The following is a 25,879-nucleotide window of genomic DNA, read 5'->3' as shown; positions in this document are numbered from 1 at the left end:
GGATGAATGGTGTAGTAATGCATAAAGGACAAACAGAAAGACAGACAGACATACATTCGTTTTTATATATATAGATGTTAGGGACTCATCGCAGCCAAAGTGGCAATAAATATATTGCCCTATTCACAAGCTGGTGCTAACAGCCGATATCACCAGTTTTCCTTCAATAGCAGCCGCAAAAAACATCGCCACAGATGACACTGGCAAATAACGCTAATGATATGCATAGTAGGTGTTCCTGTGCAAAAAGCTGCAAAAACACCCACTTTGCAACATTCTCAAACGACCAGACAGGTCGGTGATAAGATCCCAAAACATGCGATAAGGCACGTTAGCAGAAGGGATTTAACACCTGCTCTTACCTAGTGTAAAGTCGGACGACGACCTGCACCATAAAAGGGAACCCAGCTCAGAGCCACACCTGAAGAACAACAGATGCCATAGAGCTACTGATCATGCAGCTCGGAGTCCCAACAGAGCCACAACACCCACCGCCACCACCCCAAGGCCCGCCAACCCCCCTGGGCACCCCCCGGACAAAGATATGTTACATCAACTTTAGAAAATCAAGAACAAAACAATTTGCCTGATGTCACACAATTATTTGGAAAAGTCACGGTGGGTCTTTTCTGGACAATCTGTAAGTCACAGCCTGCAAGACAAAATAAAAGATAAGAAGGGGTGTCATGCGCTCCTCAAAGGACAAAGAGAGAGAGAAATAAAGGGAGAGAGAGAGAGTGAAAGGAGGAGAGAGAAAGGGAGAGAAAGAGAGAGAAAGAGAGAGTGAAAGGAAGAGAGGGAGAGAGTGAAAGGAAGAGAGGGAGAGAGAAAGAGAGGGAGAGAGAGAGACAGTGAAAGGAAGAGAGGGAGAGAGAGTGCCGACACTGTGGACCCAGGCCTCACTGCTCACCTGCTGCCACTGGTGTATCTCCAATCACGTGCCGGTATACACTGCAGTCCACCAGGTCCCTTATCTGAAACAGATTCCAGATTTATGAAAGGCAGAGTTCATATAATTGCACACGCCATCATCGCTTGCCCGCCCCTGGGCACACAGGCAGCTGCACTGCAGCCCCTCCCGCCGCCCAGCGGTGATCGCTCGCCCCACACACCCAGGCCTCACTGCTCACCTGCTGCCATTGGCGTTTCTCCAAGAGGGCCCACCACATACCGGTGCAAGCTCCAAGCCCGTGGCATGCACCCTTGGCTGCCTCCACATCATGCAGCCCCGCGGGCCACCAGGTCACACATGTGAACCTAAGTCTTGATTTTGCAATGGCAGATATCATATCAGTGCACATGGCATCATCTCAGGCTGCACACCCGCTCAGCTCTTTAGGTGCCACTAACTCTGTGAACCACGAGGCAACGACACCAGTGACTATAGATCAGAGTGCTTGCGTCAGCTGAGTGACAGACATGCATATATGCCACTACAGCAAGATCCCACTGAAGATCTTATGAAGATCTTATGAAACAAATCAGTAGCTTAGTGGAGGAGGCCCTTGCGGAAGGATGGATTATCAACAAGGAGGCACAATTTTTGATAACTGAACATCCAGTCATGCCATACTTTTACATCCTCCCGAAAGTACATAAGTCCCAGAGACCTCCCTCAGGGAGACCGATTATTTCTGGTCTAGGTTCGGTTCTCGAACCCTTATCTACATTTGTAGATCACTTCCTAAGGCTGATTGTGCAAAAGATGCCCACATACCTACAGGACACCAAGGATGTGCTGAGAGTCCTACCAGAAATTGAATTTGATCCCGAAAGAGACTTACTAGTCTCTTTCGACGTAGAGTCCCTATATACCTCTATCCCACAGGATGAGACTCTAGAAGTCATTACATCCATCCTGGGGGAGACCACTTTGGACACGATAACACCAATACCTTTCATAATGGCTCTGGCAAGGCTTGCTATGAAAGATAATTTCTTCCGATTTGAAGAGACGATCTACCTTCAGACATCAGGGACTAGCATGGGTAGCGTTTTTGCGCCGAGCCTAGCTAACCTTTATGTACAACAGTTCGAACAGCAGTATGTGCTTACATCCACTAACCCATTCCACGCATCTATTAGATGGTAGAAACGATACATCGATGATGTGTTAGTAGTATGGAGAGGCAATCAAGAATCAATCATAGAATTCCATCAATGGTTGAACACGAGAAATCAATTTTTGAAATTCACCGTCGAGGCACATAAAGAGAGATTGGCATTCTTGGACCTTTCGATATATGTCACCTCTGTAGGCGTACAGAATGAACTCTATAGAAAACCTATGGTGAGAAACTCTTTACTCCAGTATGAAAGCCACCACCCAAAAGCCCTAAGGGATAATTTGCCCTATGGGCAGTTTCTCCGCCTGCGGAGAAACTGTTCTTCCACAGAGGATTTCAGGAACCATGCTAAAAATCTAACTAAACAATAGCTGAACAGGCACTATCCACGTTCACTGATCAAGCGTTCTCAGAAGCGAGCCACTAACAACAACCGAGAAGCGCTCTTAGAACCCCCAGTATGTAAAACCCCTCTGGATAGGCTAACTTTTGTTAGTACGTTTAACACCAGGAGCAATAACATCCAGAAAATAGTTTGTCGCCATTGGCGCATCTTGAATCACAGCAGCGACAAGATTGCTTCAACTCTCTTTGCATTTAAGAGATCGAGCAGTATTCATGACCGCTTGGTGCATACACGCCCGAAAGAGTCATCTAGAAGAGCGGTAGGCACTTTGTGGAATTTACCACCAGTAGTGGGACATCATCCCTGTGGTATTTGTTCTGTCTGTCCTCAGACGAAACATTCCACTAATGTAGACATGGGCACAGACCGGCCTTGGGAACAAGTGCATTTCACTAACTGCAATAGTAAGAACTTGATTTATCTCCTCACCTGTCCGTGTTTAAGCAGATATGTGGGTATGACGACAAGGAAGGTGCGCATATGTATGTTAGAGCATGAGAGTTCATTCCGCTGCAAAAAAACTATGACGAGCCTTACTAAACATTTCTTGGAGAAACAACATGGAGAAGAGGATTTCCAATGGACGGTTTTAGAAAAGCCACTTATACCATCACACATTAGCAATATTTCCAGATATTTGTTTGTGAAAGAACAGAAATGGATTTATAGGCTCCGAACGAACATATCTGGGCTTAATGACGACATACCGTGGACATCTCTGTAAGGCATGACTCCGGCCTTCAGGTCGGCATGTCCTTTGGCCATAGTATAATTTGGATTTGCATTCTGTCCACACTAGCCATCGAGACATGTATGAGACATCACTGCTCCACTAGTTAGATGGCCACGAGACTACATATCACCTTAAATTAACATACTTCAAGGATGAACGAAATATTGGCGTTGTCACACAGTGTCTAAATGGAGAGACATAAACATATAACTAAGGGCGTTGTAATCTACACACGGGGATAGGGACTCCCTGTATTGATCATCAATAATAAGCCCCTTTAGGGTAACAGGGGTAGATGGCAGCTACGCCACACACATTGGTAGCTAAACCTTAGCTGTAGGGTCCATGAATGAAAGTAGTCACCTACATGATGGCAGCAATTTGATTGTTCAGTTTGGTATCTAATATCTTCCGACCATAAGGGCTCGACTGTATTGTACAACAGTTAATTGTAAGATGCCATTAGGCGGTTTGGACACTCGTCAAGGTCATATATTTATATCCACCAATGACCAGTAACAAGACACATTGGGTTGCGCTCATGAAATGATGCTTTATGTATTTTACAACCTATGCCCTATCTGGCTTTTCCAGGATTCGCTTTCCGACATGAAACTACAAACGAGGACGTAATCATGTCACTTTGTAGTTTCAAAACTTTTCTAGGTCTTTGACACGTAAATTTAAACAGTTCAAATAATGGGCTCAGTTAAAGGAAATAGACTTGCGAGAATACAGAGTTCTCTCACAGCTCCTTTTGGGTAAAATCATTTGACTTTTTTGCCAGACAAGGCAGAACATTGATTCGCAAGCATGCTTTCTCTTTGGAAACTACAAATACGGACATACTGACGTCACTTTGTAGTTTTGAGGCTTTTTTGGCCGTTTTTTTCGGGTTTACGATATACACAGAAACAGACAGATCAGACACCAGGGACCATTCAATGAAAGGGCCTTGGGACAACACAGTGCATACAAATTGTTCTGCCTGGGCACAATACTATTACAATCTTCGTTACAACAATCGGAATTCGGCGCGCAGTGCCATCGAGCGCGATCGTAAATAGTCCCGCGCATTGGTTTATGATAAATACGCTCACTGGACGCGAGCGGGTGCCTCGCCCAAGACTCGGGTAAAGCCTTGAGGTACCGACGGTTAGGTAAGGATGCACCTGTTTCTCTGTTCAAAAATACCGCTTAACAGTTGTGCTCACTGTGATAATGATAAAGGTCTTCTTTTTCACGCTGGTGATTTCTAGTTGTTTGTTGCCTGCCTATACTAAATGTTAACGCTGCATTATATCCAGCTTTCTGATATAGTTGTGTTGGGGAAATTGTGAAGGTCCAACTTCCCAGCCACTCAGAACGTGTTTGTGAATGATTGGTAAATAGTTTTCCATCTTTCCCAATTCATGAAGAGCCAGGCAATCAGTTGTTAGGGTATTTCAATGTGAGACTGCCTGACAATATAATACCGAAATATTGACTAGTCTAGAAAGCGGGCCACTCCTCAGTACCCTACATATATCTCACGAGGTAGAGGATGTGTCTCGCATTAGGAACACCACTTGATGTGTAGTCAAGACACCGAGTGCAAGTAACACTATTGGTTAAGGTGTAGTGTTGTTAACCCTGTGCAATAGAACATTGAGGAGTTGTTCCACCATTTAACCCGAGAGTGGGTCAAGAAGAGTTGAGTGACTAAAGGGTTTAAGGGAATAACGGAGTCTGCTGATGAGTAGCTCTATAATTCCCCTTATGTCTGCCTCCTTTTTCCAGAGAGCGGGGCCTCGTAAACCTGAGCACGGTCCAGGTGAGGTGAGGTTCAGTCCCCTGTCGAGCTGGGTGAGAATAAATGTATTAATTTTTGTTTAACAGTGTGGCATGAGGGAACTATAGTGCTGGGAACCAGTGAATATTGTATCGTGTTAATGTTGTTTTACTTCACATTTTTTGTAGATGTTATTTGCATCCACTGACAAGGAGGATTATCATCTTGCAGGTTGTATTCATTCCAACCTTCATTTCATATATTTCATATATTTGTTTAACATATTGGTTAATCACGTTTTTCTTAAGTTCATACATTGTAGCAGTAGCAATATTTTGAGAGCAGAGGCCCTGACAAAAGCCGAGGGACTGATAGCCCGACAGGCAGAAACATGTTGGCCTTATTTGGTCTTCCTGTCGTTTGCACTGTTCTGTTTTTAATTAGGGGATGTGCCCTTACTTCAATTAAAATAGTGGTCTTTTTTGGACACATCACTCTATTTTAACTCACTATTTAGTCATTTCTTTTGCACTGCTTTGTTATTATTATTTTAGCCATAAATGATTAGCTGTTCTATGGTAGTCCATAAGTGCTTGTGGACATGATCCAGTCCAAGAAATTATTGAATGGTAATTGGTCTCGATGATCAAGGGACTTACCATATCATTTGCTGGATAACCATATGATATGACTGATCACGAAGTCCATTTGATGGCAATCCACATACTGGTGGTTTGGATCTTGTCAACTTGTACTGTGTTTATTGGTTCCCACGCATTAGTCTCTTTCATTTCTTAGGCTTTCCAGGGTGACTTGGGCACTAGCTCATCTAGTGGAGTTAAGGATAGCCAGCCAGAGTGGTGGCCTTTAGACCCCCTGGGTTCTCTGTGTTGTTCAGTAGGCCCGAGCTGCCCGCTAGCTCAGGCCTACACTATGGTCCAGCACGGCTCACACAAATCCTTACCAGTCCGGACCGCCAGGACGGTGGATCTTCGCAGGCTGTACACCTGCTCAGCACTTAAGGTGCCCCTAACTCAGTGCACCGAAAGTCACCGTCCCATGGCGGTAGGCCTGTGCCGGCCGCAGTGTCTCCGGTGCCACCAACTCTGTGCAATGCAAGTCATGAATCCTTTATGATTGAGTATCGTGGTGTGGACACCATCATGTCACCTCCCGCAGTGGGGAATGTGATATGGTAGGGCCCTAGGCCCACGTGCAGAAATAATAACCACACGGATACACCAGATAGAGAGTGGAAATGGCGTCAAGCACGTGCGCCTGGCCCTTTGTATTGGCAGAGTCACACGTCCCGTGAGGCATGTGCTTGATTGGTGTGGCGTGGGTGTAAAGTAAACTAGCTTTGAGGGAGTGGCTGTGGCATGCTGACAACTAGACTTGTGATCAGCAGATCACTACAGGGAAGACCTGCGACATGTAGCATTGTCGTTGTCCCCTGTAAGCGTAAGCGGAATAGGCTGGTCTTGCGTGTGCCAGTCCAGCGTAGGGGTGTGAACAATGACCACAGGGCTCTGAGCATGGTTCCGTTATGGTTCTGGACAAGGAAGTAACGAATGCCTGTGTCTCTGTTGTAGTGTCGACACCACCTGCAATTGGTAATATTGCACCCTGTGACTCAAATCCCACAACATGAGCAACATGGACATAAGGGGGAATCACTGACCCTACATTCATCCATACTTCCACACTTGAATGTTCATACACATGACACATCTGTGTGAATATGAATGTTTAATGCACATTCAGTGGTGTGTTGTAGCTGGAGCAGTACAGGGCAATGTAAACCCCACTTTACATTGTTGGCCCGTGGAGGGCCAGCCAGAGTCCTTTAGGGAATGACACGTTCATCGGAAGTGGAAGAGCTCAGTCCACAGTCTGATTGCTGTGTCATTGGTAACCAAACAGAATATGGCAGTCCATGTCGAGGTCCAAGGTGAGTGTCGCAGAGTGTATCGGGGACAGCAGAAGGTGATGATGCGGAGAGCAGAACCAAGCAGAAACAGGCCATATGGCGGAGATGAATGCTACAGCTTTCTTCTTACCAGTAAGGCAGATTCATCCACATCTTCATCCTCTGCTGTTTCATGTGCCTCACATGTGGGTGGTGGTGTTCTCTCTCCAGCACTGTGTGGCAGTGACACCTCAAGGGCCAGAGATGGAATGTCTGCCGCACTATGTGGCACTGACACTTTAGGGGGCAGAGATGTGGCTTGAGTGGTAGCAGCAGCATTCATCCGTGCCAGTCCCTGTGGCAGCAATGCCATGAGGCTGGTCTGCAGGGCATGGAAGAACCCAGCTCCACCTCTCACTGATGTCCAGTCATAGCAGCCGCTCTTACTGCCTGCGTCGGCTCCATGTTCTCCATGATCCTCTGCATGTGTCCCAACTCCTGGAGTGACATCGCTGGAGCCACTCCGACTAGACAGTTGTTCTTGTCTCTGAGTCAGGACTCCAGCGATGTCAGCCATGGATAGTTGAAGAGCATGGAGCGGGCTGTGGGTGTCCATTAGGGACTGTGAGTGGTCCCTGATGGGACTTAGACACCCACGTATGGCATCTAGTTTGGCTGACATGCGGTCGAACCCCACCAGCACCTGTTCAGCCATATGCTCCTGGCACCCCAACACAATGCATTGAAAGGCCATGTGTTGTTTGTGGGGGACCTGGGAGATAGCCGTGGTGGTGGGTGCTGCCTGCTGTGTGGTCTGTGCAGGGAGTGGGGTCTCATTGATGCAGCTGGCCTGCCCTCCTCCTGGATGTGGGTTGACGTAGCTGTCAATGAACTCTTGGAGGTCATCGGTGTTGAAGGTGTGGAGGTCCTCTTTGTCATCAGAGAAGAGAGGTTTGTTCTGCTCTACAGGAAGTGTGTTGGTTTTCCCTCTGCAATGTGAAGGGGAGGCGCAGTTTACTGTACTATTGTGTTCACATGTATGTTGATGCATTGTACATGTTTACATACAGACTGCATGACATGGTACATTGTGACTGTTTGGGAGGAGCTGCCTATTTGATGCGGGACAGTAGACATTTTGACATCACGGATGTGTGTTTGCACTTGTACATTATCAACTCACATTTCCCTGCTATGCCAAATGTGATTGGCTTGTTTCTATACATAAGCGGCACCAGGTGTGTCCTCTGTTCTGTTGTGGACATGTTGTAGTTTACACCACATTGTTGTCAATGTTGATGTGCTCTGCATGTTATGTGTGTGCTGCATTTTGGGAGAGTCGCCTCTGCAGCTCAGATTGTGATGCCCCTTATCCCTTTCATGCGGTGTGCCTTTTACCTCTGTGCTTATACAGTGCTGAGATATTTCAGACTTGGGTACATTGGTCTCTTGGTGGGAGTTTGGAGTCTGGGGCATGGTTTGTCAGTGGATGTGTTGTTGACGTCAGGGGTTGTTTGTGCAAGTGGATGTGTCAGAGTGTGACCTGCTCCTTTACTGATGTGGTCCACACTCAGCCCCCTCAGTGTCGTGGTGTGCAACCTTTCATGATATATTGACTGCAGCAATGCGATTCATCATGCAGTGTCACTTGCACTGTCTGTGTTGCTCACAGACACGCCGCTTTGCTGGGTCTAACACATGTGCATGGGTTGCTTGTGAGGTTGGTGGTATGTGGGAAGGGCCCCCTCTGGGCACATAATCGACAGGGGGCCTACTTGCTGTTTCTAGGTGTACTGCAGTGTGCCAAGGGAATCAGAGACATGCTCCAGAGTCATTGTGGATGTGCACTGTGCTATACTTAATTGTGCATGTGTGCCATTGTGCCCATCTTCCCCGTCCCCCTGGTCCCTGGTCAAATCCAACCACCATCTCCACACTGATGACTGTAGACACCATTTCCTCCATCTCATCCAGATCCTTCTCTGGCACTGGACTCCGGCAACCTCCATTGTGCTTCGCAGTTGTTTTGCTTTTGTTTGTATTTTTTTCTTCTTCTTTTATAGTGATCTTTCCCGCCTGACGTGTGTGACTTGCAGGCCTGGCGCAGCTTATCGCTGATTTTTTTATCGAGGATGGGCCCATCGCTACTTTTTCCGCGTTGTGGTTTAGATTTTCATTGCTGGCCTGGTGACATTATTGCGGGCATTTGACGCGTTATTAGGATAATATCGCATGTTACTGCCGTGTTGTGAATATGACGTTAACACAGAGTTATTTTCCAGCGATAGACGGCGATATGAAACATTGCGTTGACCAATTTTGGCGATGATTATCGCACGTTCTTGAGAATTTATTTATTTATTTTGAAAGTTGTATGTAGCGCGAACAAGATCTTTGCAGATATCAGAGCGCTTTACACAGCTGGGAATACCAAACAAGAGAGTGAAATTAAACGTAATAAGTGGTAGGTACGTGCGAAAACAAAGTAGTACAGGTACATCAATAATGTAAATATTACAGATAAATGTGTGCATAGATAGTCATTAACGTCAATAATACAGGTAAAATACATAGTCATAGAGTTCGAGCAGAATAGTACAGATCGATGTAGAGTCTTTACAGATCCACGCTAATAGGTCAAGTGTATTTGGCCATAAGAATAGCTTTTACTTCTTTCTTAAAAAGTGTGATGGAGGAGATGAGCCTGATTTCAGGCGGGAGTGAGTTCCAGATCCTGGGTGCCATTCCTGAGAAAGAGCGTTTATAAGTTTTTTCCTTCCGGAATCTTCGAGGTTTTAGCAGAAGATTGTTTGTGCCTCTAGTGTTTCTAGAGCCGCCAGAGATTGACAGCTTCTGAGTGAGGTATCCGGGAGAGCTCAAGTGTAGAGCCTTGTGTGTCATGCAGGCGATTTTCAGATGTATTCTGGCTTCAAAAGGCAGCTAGTCCAGTGATTTCAAGTCAGGGGAGATATGCGAGTGTTTTTTTGATCCAGTGATGAGTCTCGCTGCAGCGTTTAGAGTATCCCCCTGAGTCTTTAATGCCTTCTCAGGTACATTACCTGCTTATCTCCAAAGGCTCATCACTTCTACCGAGGGACATAAGAACTGTAATTTATGTAGCCTTGAGCTCTACCTCATTTAGATGTATTGGACCAATCATCTGCTTTCAGGGACACTTTCTACTGAGCTGCCTTAGTGCAATGTTCACTCCACTCATCGGGACAGAATGCATTTCTTTGGGATCTTATCCTCTCATGCATGCATGTCTACATTTAAATAAGTACTTGCTCTTTCCTGATGATTTTTTTCACCAAAGAATTATCTCCAGTATTCAAGCAACCTGCATCTGCCATTTCTGTATTATCCTCTGTTGTGTTATAAATACGCTAAAGAAGCAGGTGGCATTGTGTGGAGCTTGAAGTGGCTGAAGAAAGTGATATGACAATGCAGGTAAGGAAAATTCCTTTGGAAAGGATATTTGATTAATTGTTTAACCATGCTCAGTGTCCAGTGTATACTTTCAGAATTAAAAACATTAATGCAGTGGTGGAACATATATTTAAAACTTTTCTTTATGCTTACTATTATACATATGAGATGGCCTTGCCAATTGAAAGAGAGTAGCGCTAGGGCTATCTATCACTATTTATTTAATTTAAAATGATGCATAGTAGTGTTAGAGTAAAATAAAAGGGTTGAACCTGATGGTGAGAAGACTACTATGCCAAAATATCACTGCCAAAGATGTTGCAATACTTAATATCACCCACAAATACAGAAGACGCAAATATCAACTTTTCATACTTGTTATGTAAAGTAGAAATATATGACAGACAAAAATATACTGGACCAAAATATCATGATAAAATAGGTAATAATTTAAAATTGTAAATGCATTTTATAACTCAAAAATAAAAATAAAAATATATGCTTCTAACTAAATGTAAAAATAGCAAACCAAATATGAAACTAAACTAAAATATGAACTAAGCATAAATAAAAAAATACTAAGACAAATTAAGAATAACTTAGAAAATCTACATATTAGAAGTGAAAATGAACAAATACAATAATATTATTAAAATGAAAAGTGAATTTATTACTCAAACAATAGAAAATCTACAATGAGAAAATGAAAAACTAAATACCAAGAATATATGTTAAAAAATAAAACAAATAAATAAGGTGAAATAAAAAATATTTATACTTTTGAGGGGTGAAAGCTATTGTTTCCACTCAAAGCTAAGCAACAGTAGGGAAAGTGTTCACGTTTGGAAGAGTCGGATGTACTATTTTAATTTCAAACTAAATAACAGTAAGGAAAGTCTTGGAGTTTGGGGGGGGGTGGATTTACTATTGCCATTTGACTATGAAAGGGTCAGATTTACTATTCCCGCTCCAACATGAGCAACAACAGGGAAGGTTTTTATTAGACTTGTACATGTGAGATGGACTTTGTAATTGAAAGACAGTAGCACCTGGGCTAATTAATACTATTTAGTTCTATTAAATAGATGAAGTACAATCATCTTGATAATTGAATACCCACCTAATGTGCATACTACCTCTGAGCAAAGGTTTTTCCCCAAATATTCTAGGGCTTGATTTTGAATTGTGACTTGAATATTTTGTACAAAAATATTTGCTAGTGATCTCGCACATTCGTACATTTAAGATACGTCAAATTAATTCCCTATATTTCTGAGAAGACAGGGACAATCGTTCCTGTTAAAAAGGTTCAAAACAGCTCACTAATGGAGGAAGGCAGAAGACGAATGGAGCCATGGGGTAGGGTTGGGCCATGGCATCCCATTTAACTCTGAAACCAGCCCCAAGCATGCAGAGTGCTAGGAAATTGCCAGGGTAGCATAATAGCCCTCCCGGCCCTGCAACAGGGAGAACTAAATTCCCACTTGGTATAGAGACCAGTAGCAGATGTTTTATGCATTGTGATAGCATGTTTACATAGTTTTAATTATTTACAAATAGTTTATTTCTTTTATCAGTTTTTGTATTTAATGAATTGTCAATTATTTAAACTATTTTATATTTTAAATATGTATTTGATAATACTTAAAAAATTGTAATTCATCGTTTTAACTGTTAGTTGGTAATTAGATTAGTTAATATGTAAATTAATTGATTGTTTTAAATATTTTTTAAATTCATGAAATATATTATGTTTTAGTATTCTAATATAAGCATTCATTTTATAGTATTCTTAATTTTTTATGATTGCCCACTCTTACTTTTTTCCTAGTATTTCTTTCTTTCTGCTCCCCCAAGAGGGAACAATGGGGGTTAACTCCCTCTCTGCAGCCGATATGACAATACTACTCCCAAATTTTACTCTAACTTACTTGGGGATGGCGGAAGTATTTGGGTGCTGGGCTCCAAAGGGGTAGGGGGCAGAAATACTGTCTTAGGCTAAAGGTTGAAAGGTAAGCCTAATGCCAGGACTGGCTAACCCTCCCACCCCATTTCTTTTTAAATCCCTTACTTGACCCCAGGGGTCAGAAATACTCTATTGGATCCCCAATGAGGCGAGCAATTGGCAATACCAGGGGGGCCACTACTGTGTATTGAAGTGATTCCTGCTCTGGGATAGTCCTTCTGTGGCAATCCTTGTATCCAATAGGAGAGGTATCACTGGATAAGGGACTAGATCCCCTTCCTAATGATACCTCAAGCATTGAGGTCAGTGTCTGGAGGGCTGATCTCTGCTCCTGAGCATCAATCACACTGAAAGCAGCAGGAGTTTATGCCCTTGAGGCTTTCAGTTTCATAATCATTGACATCAGCATCCATGACACGCTGCACAGCACTATAAAAAAATCTCAGGCTGCAAGAGACGTTCTTTTCTTGCAGCCTGAGGTGGGGCCATAAAAGCAACAAAAAAAAAGCGAGCATCATTCCTTGGTGTGAGAACGTGGCATTCACGTTCTTTACACTAAAAGAGTTAAAATACCCCCAACAGCTTTTACAGTAAGCAAGTTCAAATACCGCTGGCACAAATCTGTGAACTAGTTATGGTTAGTACTGTTGAAAAATTCATCTACCACTGGAGTATAACGGTTTAAGTCACACTGCCCCTGCAGTTCTGATGCCCCATAATTCCTTTCTTAAAAGGTGTATGTGAATAATGCATTGATAATGGTTTTGTCTTTTTATTTCTAATTCTGATTTCTGAGTTCAATCATCATTCTTTTTTTGTTAAATATCAACGTGTTTCAGGTAAGTGATATCCTGGGACTGCTTTAGAAATTTTAGAAGTAAAATCATCTTGATAATTGAATACCCTTCTAATTTGTATACTACCTGTGCGGAAAGGTCTTTCTCCAAATATTCTAGGGTTTGATTTTGAATTGTAACTTGAATATTTTGTACAAAAATGTTTGCTAGGGTTGCTAGCAAGCTCGCACATTTGTACATTTTAGATACGTCAAATTCATTCTCTGTATTTCTGAGGAGACAGGGACAATGAAGAGGACTGAACCTGAAACCAAAATCATCCCTGGGAAAAGGGTTCAAACTAGCTCACTAATGGAGAAAGGCGTCAGACAAATGAGCCATGGGGTAGGGTTGATCCCATCCAACTTTGAAAGCAGCCCCAAGCATGCAGTGTCCCGGGAAATTGCCATGGTGAAATAATAGCCCTCCCAGCCCTGCAAAAGGAGAGCTAAAAAAGGCGGGTCGAGAGGATACAGTCTGGCCACAAATTTGTTCCACAGGCTCATGACTGACTCATCTGTTTGAAATGGGTCACTTTTGACCTATTGTGACAGCCAGGAAGCAAAGTGTTAGACAAGATTGAAAAATAAGCCAGCTTCTTCATATTTAAGAAATATACAATGAAATCATCCAGCTGTTAATTTTCTTTCTGTCCAGGATCCTATTTTCTAATGGGATGAGCATTAAGCAGTAATCTTGAGCATGTGCTTGTTTTACTCTCTGTCACCGGTTACTACTGAGGGTGCTGGCTTTTTCCTAATATACAGTTGCGGCCGGCATTAATCACAGGTGGGGGGCGGGGGTCGCACGGTGAGGAGGGGTGGGGGTGAATTGAATAATTAATTTTTAAAAAACATACATGTCCGCCGGCTGGGTCCAGCATTTTCTTGGCTCTTGCTCTCCTGCCTCCGATAGGAATAGGAAGCAGGCAGCCTCCCTCCCCTAAGCCAATCACAATGCTGCAATGGTCGAGTTGTGATTGGTGGGGACGCTTCCCAGCCAGGGGCTTACCGGGAGGCCATTTTGTCCATGTAGGCTGCATTGCAGCCTGCGTGGAGGAATGGCAGAGTGCGCATGACTAGTTTGGGCGGCCCTAGAGGGCCGACCGAATAGTTAGTATGCCCTCAGGAGTGGGCACCCCACTCCTTCCCTGCCCAGCCCTGCTTGCAAAGCAGCCCTGACCACCGGTCTGGCCTCAAACAAACTCTTATGCTTTCTTGCAGTGCGACAAGCAGAAACATAAAATGGTAGTTCTTACCATTTATGTTTCTGCTTCTCACACTGTGAGAAAGCAGTGAGGCAACGCTCCTCCGCTCTAGTGGAGGAGCCGCCTCTGCTAATATATTGTGGAATGATGCATCTATCCAGTGCTTATTTTGAGCCGGCGGTTTTTCTGTGCTTAGCACCAACACTTAGTAGTCAACAGAGGTACTTAAGACTGTCTGCCAAATGGTGTAATTTAGAGATAAGCAGAACAACAGTTGTTTCTTAAGTCAATATACATTATAAACGACTAATACCTACCACCCAAGCCATTCTTGTAGTTTTGGGGGCCTGAAACCGTCTGAATTGTTACACTTGTAGGAGCGTGATGGTTAGTAGTTGTGTTTGTACTGCCGTTGGCAGTGCTGGCAGGGGCAATGGGTGGTGCAAGCTGCTGTGGCCTCCTGACAGGGCCCTGGCACTTATTTGTTTACAAATTAAGCACTGCGTCTATCACATTTTTTGTCTAAAAAAGGAACTCACTGTATACTATTGTGCAAAAGAAAAATCTGTTGTGTTGGCGTGGAGCACGCTTGTATTGGAATACTCAATATCTTGAGGGCACTGTTTATTAGGAAGTTTACTCTTTATATGCGTCAGTAACGGGATTATTTGTTTGCCATTTTCTGATCACTGTAAAGAAACGTGTTGGCATGAATGATAAATTCCTTGGTTCAAATTTCGTCCTAATGAGTCTAAAACAATCCTGAAGTGCTGTCTTGGCTGGCAAGACATGTGACTTATCATATAAAGATACACATGTAAATAATTAGTACTATGAGCAACGCATTTTATGTGTTTAACTGGAAATCGCTTTCCAAGGTGTAGCTCGCTAATTGCTACTGGGAATTCATTCTGGGTGGTACTTTGCTAGGTTTTGTTATTTTAATATCTTCTACCGTGAGGGGTCTCAATTGAACTGCGGCTTGAGAGACCCTCTTCATGTTGACAGATATTATCCATGTACGTACTCAGAGGAACAAAACAGACCCATATACAGGATTTACACACATTCAAATACAATTTGGAGAATGTTTCCTTCTGAGAATTGTCAATGTACTGTTAAATATTAACTGCGTCATTATTGCCAAGTATGTGATGTCTGCTTAGGAACTCACAGTCAACAGGATCCATAAAATGGCTTCCGAATTGATGCCAGGCATGCGTTCACCGAGAAGCGTCTAAGGAAGATGTTTTTGATTAATAGTAATGTTTGTTTTAGCTGACCAGTGACATTTGGTTGTTTGCTTCTTGGATACTTTGATGCAGCATGTGGTTGTGAAGAGGAAACGTCCCCCTCCTCTAAGCAAAGAACAGAAATGACTTCTTCGGTACACAAAGGGAATACCAAAGGTCCTCCCTATAAGGGACCCTATTGAACCGAAGAATCCTCTTGTGGTAATCCAGTGCTTATTAGTATTTGAATTTGGCGCTGAATCCGTGATTTCCGCTTTTTGTTCATTCTGAGTGTAGGTTTGCTCACTTCAGCCATTCGTTCGAGGTATTTATACTCCATAGCAATGTACAAACAGGACAAGACTTTTCACGATACCTGGACCCTGTAAACATTTACCTCTCCGAGGAATAATTTAATGTCTGACTCATTTGATGTTTATCTGTGTTCCAGCTCTACTTTTCTGGCTGCAAAGCCATAGATTCTTTGAAAGCTTTTCTTATAAAGAGCCATCTCTCTACAAAGCAGTTGTAGGCCATGACTAAATCTACTTCTGCTGACTGTAAACCGAAACTGGTAAAAATGTTGATTAGGTTTTTACAAATACCTTTCGATGGCTCATGCCTTGGGTATAAGTTTTAAGTGCCCTTAATAACAACAATATTTAAATGGTAAATGCTACTGAAGAGCTATCATTGAAAATGTGTTTGCAGAAATATCATGGAAAATGTTTTTTTTTTTAATTGTTCACAATTAAATCAATAAAGGAGTATGTAAGGTTTATTCTTGTAGCTGGTCTAACTTGAGACAGCCAAATTATAACCCTGTCTCATACTGGTGACATCATCAGACCCACCAGCGTCCTCAATTCTCTCGAAGCGACCTCTTATGAAGATGATACTCTTGCATTCATTAAAGTCTTGTCTGCAGAAGCTCTCTTGTCCCACCTAACCATCATCAGCTCCTCTTCCACTTTATGCATCTTCAGAGAAGCTCCCAAGATAGGCTACATCTCCCTTTGCGTTAAGAAACCCACTGTAGCCCATCACTCACCTAGCCTTCACCAACAAGATCTTTGTCAAGGAAGTCTAAGCACAACTCCACAACTACAATATGACCAACCATCACCTGCATGATAACCTATTACACTACAGATTATGCTACAGCGCTGAGACAGCTACACTACAATTCATTGATAGTTCCCTCCCGGCAACAGACAGAGGTGACTCCAGCCTACTGATATTGCTGGAGCTTTGAGCCACCTTTGATAATATCGCACCCGATCACCCTCTGGAGTCTCAAATTAGATTCACTGACAAAGTACCTCACTGGTTCTCCTCATACCTATTCGATAGATAGTAGTTCATTCAATGATCGCCCTGCTGGGTGGCAAACACTTGTGTAATTGTGAGTATCAGCATTATTACGGTTTGCTTCTACCAGAATGCATTGCTTGGACTGGTGCAGGCCGGAAGCATTATCTTCTCTCCTGTTGCATACATTTCCTGAAGGATGTTCAGTTGATGAGCCATGGGGTTGTACCTATAAGCTTGGAGTGGTAGTGAACCTAATATACTGAAAGCAGCTTGCTAAGTACCACCAAACAAATGGATTGTATCTTGCTGAATAGTGCCAAATAACAAGAAACGTGTCCAAAAATATCCATAATTTGTTATTAGCGAAAACTTGTCTAATTGTGAATATAATCACTATTGAAGACTACCAGAATGCAGTCAGTGGACTAGAATGCATTGAGCTGAGTGGTGGACTGATGCAAGCAGACAATCAGCATGCTCCCCTCCCGCATTGATAGACATATACATATCAGAACTACTACATTTGAAAGCTATGAATATAAGTTCCAATCGTCAAGGGGTGCACCCATAGTCTGTGTGCAACAGTTTTAAAAAAAAAAGGTTTAAGTTTTTCTGCATGAATTTCCACTGCCGAAACTGACACCATGATATGTGCATGTACAGTTACAAATATTATACATATGTGTGGTTGAGTCATAGCAAGCAAAAAATATGGAGCCAGAGTGTAAACTCTTCAGCAGATATTTTGACATAAGCATTGTGAAAATGACCCAGTCCTAAAAATAACTCCTAAAGTGCATAACAAGCAAAGAGCCAGAGGTATTTTCCTTTATAGGTGCAGTTCACTCTTTTAATTGTCCTAGATCATATTGCTGAGATGAAACACTTGATCTTCAATAGGAAAATAACCTTTACTGAGGCAAAGGAGTAGACCTTGCTACCAACAGTGAGAAGCTGCTGTGTTGGAGTTGTGGGGGTATGATAATGATAAGGATAATGATAATTACATTTCTAGAGCACGCAGCTACCTCAGGAGAGGCGTACCGGTGCTACTGAGATGGGAAATGTGCTGGGGTTTTGGCTGGCCACAACTGCGGAGGTGAATAAGAGGTGACAGGACGAGAAGAGGCATATTAAAAAATTGGATACCGGGATGCATGCAGCAGCACAATTGTGCAAGCAGGGCACAGGGACACAAATCTTGCTCAAACCACATCAACAAGCTGTATGCAGCAGCATCACTGCCCAGGTGGTGCATGCATCAGTTATCCCTGTATCCATGCAGGTATTTTTCTTACATGGTGCGCCCCGTGCTCGCCTTGCCTAGTTACTGTGGGTTCATGTCAATTGGAAATGTAATAATTCTGGACACTAGGCTATACCTAAAGAGTTTATTGTAACTCTAGACAGTTACTTGGAATCACACTTTTAATTATGAATATTGAACTACATATTGACCACCCAATTGCAATTACAGGTGCTTCATACTCAGATATGCATTATGTGATGAAAGCAGTGTTTGTGAGAAATGATGGTGCATTTTTTCTTTACATGAACCTTCCATGCAGTGTCTGGTGGTTAACAGAATATGAAGAAGGCATTAGAGTTTCTTTTTCCCAGTGGTATATATGATGACATTCATTTGGCTTAATAGTTTTGGCATTTTTGTGTGTGTACTGTCAATGAAGTAGAACCAACACTGACACTGTGGGAGCATTCTCCTGTACTTCCTGTAACTTTTCATGCACATACCCACACCCAAAACTCACTGCACCAACAGCACCTAACACCCCACTCTCTCACACTCAGAGTCCTGTAATCACCCACACAACAATCCACACTTTTATTCATTCTCCTCAGCACCCGCTCCCTCACCAAACACCCCACAGAGATCTGGGACCTGCTGCCAGGCAATGCAGCTGACCTACTTTTCCTCACAGAAACCTGGCTGAACCCTGCATCAACACCTAACATTGCCGCAGCCATCCCTCCTGGCTACAAGATTGCCAGGTAAGACAGACTCCACTAGTCTGGAGGCAGAATCACCGTCATCAACAAGAACACCATCAGCCGCATCACATCCATGGATGGGCCATCCTCCAACATCACAGCCAACTTCAGTCTGGAGTGGCACTCTCATCTACAGATCTCCAGGACCATGCACCAACTTCATCGACACCATCACGGATGCACCACTAGCCCTTAATGATATCAATTACATACTGCTCAAAGATCTGAACTTCCACCTGGAAGATCACACCAACCCCAACCCAAGAGCTCTCATCAAAGACCTTGTAAGGCTTGGTCCTACCCAATGAGTAAACAGTTCTATCCATGTTGCTGGACCCCTCCTGGACCCTATTTTAACCAACGTCAACAACATAGAGTCAACTAGACCATACCAATCCTCTGGGCAGACCATGCCTTCACCAAGTTCAGCATCCTCTTCCCTGTCCAGCGCACATGTTAATGTTAATGTTAATTTATATTTGTTGAGCGCCAAATCACCAAGAGGTCTCTAAGCGCTTGCAGCATAGACCAAGGACCCGTGAGTCCCTTATTCAAGCTGGGCTCAGCACAAATTAGGGTGAAATTATCCAAATGCCTGAGTGAACAAAATGGTCTTGAGTTTCCTCCTGAACGGGTGTAATGTGACTTCCCCGCACATACTGTCCGGTAGCTTGTTCCAGAGCTGGGGAATCACAACTGAGAAAGCCCACCACCCCCAAGGTGGCTTTGTTAAAGCGTGAGCAGGCCAACAAGCGTGACTCAGATGAACAGAGGCATCATCCGGGCACATAAGGCTTCAAGCGGTCTTTGATGTAATTAGACGCCACTCCATTCTGTGCTTTATGTGCAATGCATTGGCCCTTGAACCTGAACCTCTGCTTAATAGGGAGCCAGTGTAGCTGTTTTAGCAGGGGGGTGGCGTGTGCTCTTCTTGGCAGTTTAAAAATCAATCTTGCCGCATCTTTTAGAACCACCTGAAGTTTCCCCAGAAGTTTGTCTGGAAGCCCTGTGTATACTGCATTAGCGTAATCCAGGCGTGACAAGATTAGTGCCGTCATGACGGTATGCATGGTGGAAAATGACACCAGGGTCCCAAGTTTCCGAAGTTGCTGCATCAGGCCCACACAGCTCCCCACTACATCAGACACCTGATTGTTTAGAGTTAACTTGGTGCCCAGCTTGATACCCAAGCTCTTCATGGCTGGCACCGGTGTCAGGGTGGTGCCAGGGTGGTGCCAAGCTCCTGTGGCCAAAAGAGCCTTGTCCAGGGATTAGCCCCTGTTGTAAGAACAAGCACCTCTGTCTTATCAGGATTTACCTTAAGTGAATTTAAGGTCATCCAGTTCATAGTGAACCGGAGGATATTCTGAACATTGAGCTGCGCTTGAGAGGAATTATCAAATTGTACGATTAACTGGGTGTCATCGACATAATTGAACACCTGACAATCCAATTTTGCCAGTGCTTCTACCAATGGATGAAGGTAGATATTGAAGAGCAGGGGGACAACGCAGAGCCCAGCGGAACCCCACATGGCAGGGGGCCATTCCTGGATGTACATTCCCCTAATTGGACCTTTTGAGATCGATCCTCCAGGAAAGAGGTGATCTATTGGAGGACCGTCCCAGTGACTCCTAGCTGCCGAACACGGGCCAACAGTTGCATGTGGTTCACTGAGGGGAACACCGCTGAGAGATCTAATAGGATCAATGCTGAGGGATTCTTATTATCAGATGCGATCCTCAGTTCCTCCAGCACTGAGAGCATCACCAGCTCAGAACTGTTGTAGGCCCTAAATCCTGCTTGCCGTGCATATAACAGCTAATGTTCTTCCAAGAAGGACGGAAGATCTCTAAGCACATGTTGCTCGAGGACTTTAGCCAAAAAAGGAAGTCTGGAAATTGGTTGGAAGTTCTTCAGATTATTGATGTCCGCCCTTGCTTTCTTCAACAATGAAATCACCATTGTGTGGCACCTTCCCTGTTGCCAAAGACAGATTTAACACCTCTGGCCCTACCGCCGGAATGACCATTTTAAACACCCAGGAGGACAGGGATCTTCTGGTGACCCAGATTTTACTTTTGCCACAATATGGGCTAAACCATTTGAGTCAAGTGCAGGAAAGACAGAGAGAGCCCCCCTGATAGTCAGGTGGGTCCACCACTGATAAAGGGAAGGGTTTAAACGAGGGTTGTCTATTTCCGTAATGATGTCTTAAACCTTAACTAGAAAGAAGTTCTGTACCTTTTCACAGTCAACCTGATTGGCAACCGTCCTCTGCTCTTTCTTTTGACTCAGCTCCCTGAGTACATTAAAAGTCTCTTTCTGAGTGCATGCGGTCTCCGTAATCTTCAATTCATAATACGCGGATTTGGTTGTGATAATTGATGCTTTGTAGAGGACTAGTTTTGATTTACACGTCTCCTGGGCTTTTAGGTCGTATGATTTCCGCCAATGCCTTTCACATTGACAGAGGGCCTGTTTTTTCCCTCTTAGTTGTTGTGTGTACCATGGGGCACCCTTCATACTATTTGTTATCCTTTCCCTCCTGGCAGGAGCCACCGTGTCAATGGCTGTCCTGAGCCAGTTTGAGAATTTCTCGTACTCCAAGTCCGGATCGCCGAACTGTGTTCCTGAGTGTACTGTCTCAATTAATGCTTCCCTCAGCCTGGCGTCCTCTAATTTGCGCCAATTCCGTACCACCCTCCACACTGCAGGGAAGTGTTTAGAGCGGCTACCCACAGGGATCTCAAAGCTGATCAGATAATGATCTGACCAGCTACAGGGTCTGCATTCTGTTTGTGACATAACTGACGACGTAGTCCAAATGAGGTCTAAAGTGTGATCCTTCTTGTGGGTGGGGGACTCCACAATTTGTTGAAGCTCCAGCATGGTCATAGCTTCTCCAAACCTACTAGACACAATCTCTCGGTGTTCGATCCCAATGGTAGTTGAAATCCCCTAATATCAAAATCTGTTGGTATCACCACCAGTCCAGTGAAACTGGAACAGCATCCCTCACAAAGACTGTAATACTGCTCTCAAGTCAAAGTCAAAATCAGCTTTATTCGGTGCAAAAAATAGCACCATAAAAGCATTCTAATTAAAGAAGATTAATAAATCATTCCTACATTGCATCACAATCATAATGGATGGCACAGGATAGAGGAGGTTCTATGATTCTGGTGGTGTTAGATCTGTCCGCTGCCTTCAACACGGTGTCACATGAAATTCTTATCGGTCGTCTGAAAAGGGTAGGGATAGGCGGATCTGCCCTGTCATGGCTGAAGAGTTTTCTCTCGGGCCGCTCACAAACTGTCCGTTTGGGCTCCCATTTTTCAATCTCTAGGGAGCTCACCAAGGGGGTTCCTCAGGGCTCATGCCTAAGCCCCACACTTTTTAACGTGTACGTGGCCCCCTTGGCCGACATTGATAGAGAATTTGGGTTCACGCCCATATCGTACGCTGACGACACCCACCTTTTATTTCCTTTCCAGACCCTGATGCCAGCAATTAAACACACTTTTGCTGCGAGAATGAGAGCTGTAGCCGATTGGATGACCTCCAATTGCCTACAATGTAACGTGGGCAAGACGGAGGTCATGCTTTTCGGAGAAGCCTCTCTCCTTTGGTCACCTGACTGGTGGCCTCTGGAATTAGGGCCTGCTCCCTGTCCCAAACAGGTAGTAAAAAATCTTGGTGTTCGCCTTGATCAGTCACTGCTTCTGAAAGATCATGTAACGCAGGTAACGGGATCCTGTTTTAGGATCATTGGGCTCCTGAGGCGTGTATTTCCGTACCTAGCAGATAGTTACAGGAAAACACTGGTCCAAACGCTTGTGATCAGCAGGCTAGATTACTGCAATGGGCTTCTTCTTTCTGCCAATGAGGAACAACTTGGCAGATTACAGGTAGCCCAGAATACGGCTGCCAGACTGGTCCTTAATGTTCCAGCCAGATCCCCTTCACGCCCTCTTTTGAACAAACTCCACTGGCTGCCCATTCGCCAGCGGGTTAAATTCAAAATTTGTTGCGTAATCCATAAATGCCTGTTTGGCACTGGTCCAAAATACCTGACCAAAAAATTTAAACTCTACGAGCCAGGGCGCTCTTTGCGCTCTAGTAACCAACTGTTGCTCCAAGTTTCGCGGATTAAAAGGAAAAGGAAGGGTGGTCGAGCACTCTCTTATAGGGGTCCCACTCTCTGGAACACCCTACCCCTAACATTGAGACAAAATTCGAATCTAGGAGCTTTCAGGAAATTCTTAAAGACACACCTGTTCCTGACTATTTAAACCCTGTATCTTTCCTGTCTGTTTTTTGGTCTCTGACTTTCATGGTTTATGGTAAGAACTCAAGTGCGGAGATACCCCTCTGGGGGTCGAATTCCTGCGCCATATAAGCAAATAAATAAATGAAATAAATAATTTAAAACACAGTTTAAAATCCACAAAGTTAAAAAGCAAAATATTTCATAATTTCTCCCCACATCCAAATATACATGGCGCAATACAGTACAATGAAATGTGTGCAAAATAATCTGTATCTTAGAGATACGCAGGATACAAGGTCCAGATGCATATGAAAATACATAAAGTGCAATGTGCCACTAAATATTAAAATAGAAGGTTGGGTACAAAGCTAAATATAGTTTTCAAGCCTTTCATATATCAGTGCATCCAAATGTAGGATGCAATGTACTAGTGCATATAAAATACATAAAATGCAGAGTGCCACTACATATAAAGGTAAAAGGTTGGGGACAATGCTATATATAATCATCGGGCTTTTCATATACCAATGCATCCAGATGTGAATAGTCCTTTCTTTTCCTAATTGCAAGTTGTATAAATCGAATAACAATGTTCATTATTGAGGAGGAGCCAAGCCGGAGACCGAGATGGCCGCCTAGGCACTCGGCTCCGCCGACCTTGTTGCTTTGTGTACCGATCCTGCATACTATCCTGTCCCCGAGCCGCATTCCTATGGAGGGGAAGTGTGGCGGTGCTCGGTGATGTGCTCCCGACCTCCCCATCGGCCGTAGATCCGGAGATATGCTCACGTCTCCTATCCGGCCCTCCGCAGCGGCTGATCCGGGGTTTTGCGTACGGGGAACGGCCGGCCCCCGCTATCCTGCTGGTGATTCCCTGTGACGGGGAGGAGTTGGCTGCCCGGAGTGATCCGCCCGACACGTGTGCCTCTTGCTGCGATCTCCGGTCCAACTCGTGGGTTGCGGGCCGGTGGTGCGCTGAGGAACCGGGGGATTATATTTCCTTTGGGACTTTTTGTCTGTGTATGGCTCGGCCGTTCACTGCATTTCTCCCGAGGTACGTCTGAGCGCCATCTTGTTCACCGAGGGGTCGGTGTTTTGAGACTTGAGGGCACTGGTGTGTGAGTGATACCCTGACACCGCTGAGGCTGCCTTTGTGTCCTTTTCTGTGCACATTATGAAGTTTGCCACCTTCGCATCTGTGATTCACCTTTGCTCTGGTGGGGGGCGAGAGGATGCCCGATCAGATGTGTGGGTCAGTGACGCCCCGACTAAAATGGCGGAACCTGCTGTAGAGCCTATGGAGGAGATGTGCGCTGTGGACTGTGCTCCTGGGATGTCGCCAAGGGTCCGGGATGTTCTGATTGCCCTCTGTGCCCTTCGTGGCGCCATGTTCTGCAATGCTCGCGATCTGAGACGCAAATTGGAGGCCATTACTCCCGTACCCGGACACGCCTTGCTTGACTATCCGCGCGCTCAGGACGTTATGCCACACCCTGAATCGGAGCGGTCTGCCGAGCTCTCACCGGTGGATGTGGCGGCTTTGGAGGGCCAGTCTCCCGCGATGACAACGGAACTATCGGCTCTCGCTTGGTATTGGGGACTGGTATTGTTCGAGGAGCTTTCATTTGACGCCCTTCACAGAACACTGTTGCTGACGGCGGATGTCAGAAAACAACCCATTGGCATCTCCTTGTCGCCCACATTCCTCATCTTGGTGGCTGGTTGGATGTACTCAACTGGTGTGACCGAGCGCACGGGACAGGGCTGAGTCTGCTTCATTGATTGATGGTGTTGGTTTACCTGGTGATAACGAGGGACACGATTTGTTTTGCTTGCCACTGCTCTCGCTTCAGTGTTGACTTTGTGGTACTGGGCTCCGGGGATGGATGATTGGATGCTTCCATACTGATTTTTCTCCTCCTCCGCTTTCTTTTTCCCTCTTTTATTAACTTTTCTTCTATATTTCGGGTTTAGGTACTGGGCGACAGGCACGCTGCTAAAGGGGGGTAGGCCGTAGCCATCTACAGTTGTGCAGGGTGGGGGGTAGAGGGAGGGGTTTTTCTTTTTATTCCTAATTTGTTTCTATGGCCTTTTTCTTCGCTTTTCTGGTATTTCTTTTCCTTTCTTCTTTTTCTGGGTTTGGGGTCCGCCGGCTGGGTTATTCCCGAGTTTTCACTGAATTTTCGTAAGCTGTGTCCTAGCGGTTGCTGCATTATTGGTGTAACTGGGTTGGCGCTTGATTGATGTGTGTAGCAATTGTATGCATATATATCCTATGTCTCTGCTGCGTTACCCAGGTCTTCCTGGTGGTTGCCTTCATTCTGCAGGACTTATTGTTTGGCTTGCCTATGATGTGACCGTTACTTACAGCTCGGCACCTGATTCCCACCTCCTTTTCGCTATATTGGAGCTTTTTCCGTTCCTGATGTTATCCTGAGTTAAACGTAAAATTAAACCTCACTTATCCGACAATATGATCGATGTATGCCGTGATGCTATGTCTTTAAGTTGCTGCCGTGCCCCTGGGATGTTCGGCTAAATAGCGGTGTACAATTTTGCGTAAATAAAGGTTTAAAAAAAAAAAAAAAAACCAATGTTCATTATTTTAACATTTTCCAGACTGCATACAAAGTTAAAAAGAATGTTTGTAATGAAAGAGCATATATGATAAGAAAAGGGGGTCTTAAAACTGATTTATGGATTACCCTGTAAAAATGCCAAAAAAGT

This window comes from Lissotriton helveticus, chromosome 4_1 (assembly GCF_964261635.1).
Source record: "Lissotriton helveticus chromosome 4_1, aLisHel1.1, whole genome shotgun sequence".
NCBI classification, from domain to species: Eukaryota; Metazoa; Chordata; class Amphibia; order Caudata; family Salamandridae; genus Lissotriton; species Lissotriton helveticus.
This window is presented reverse-complemented; position numbering follows the sequence as displayed.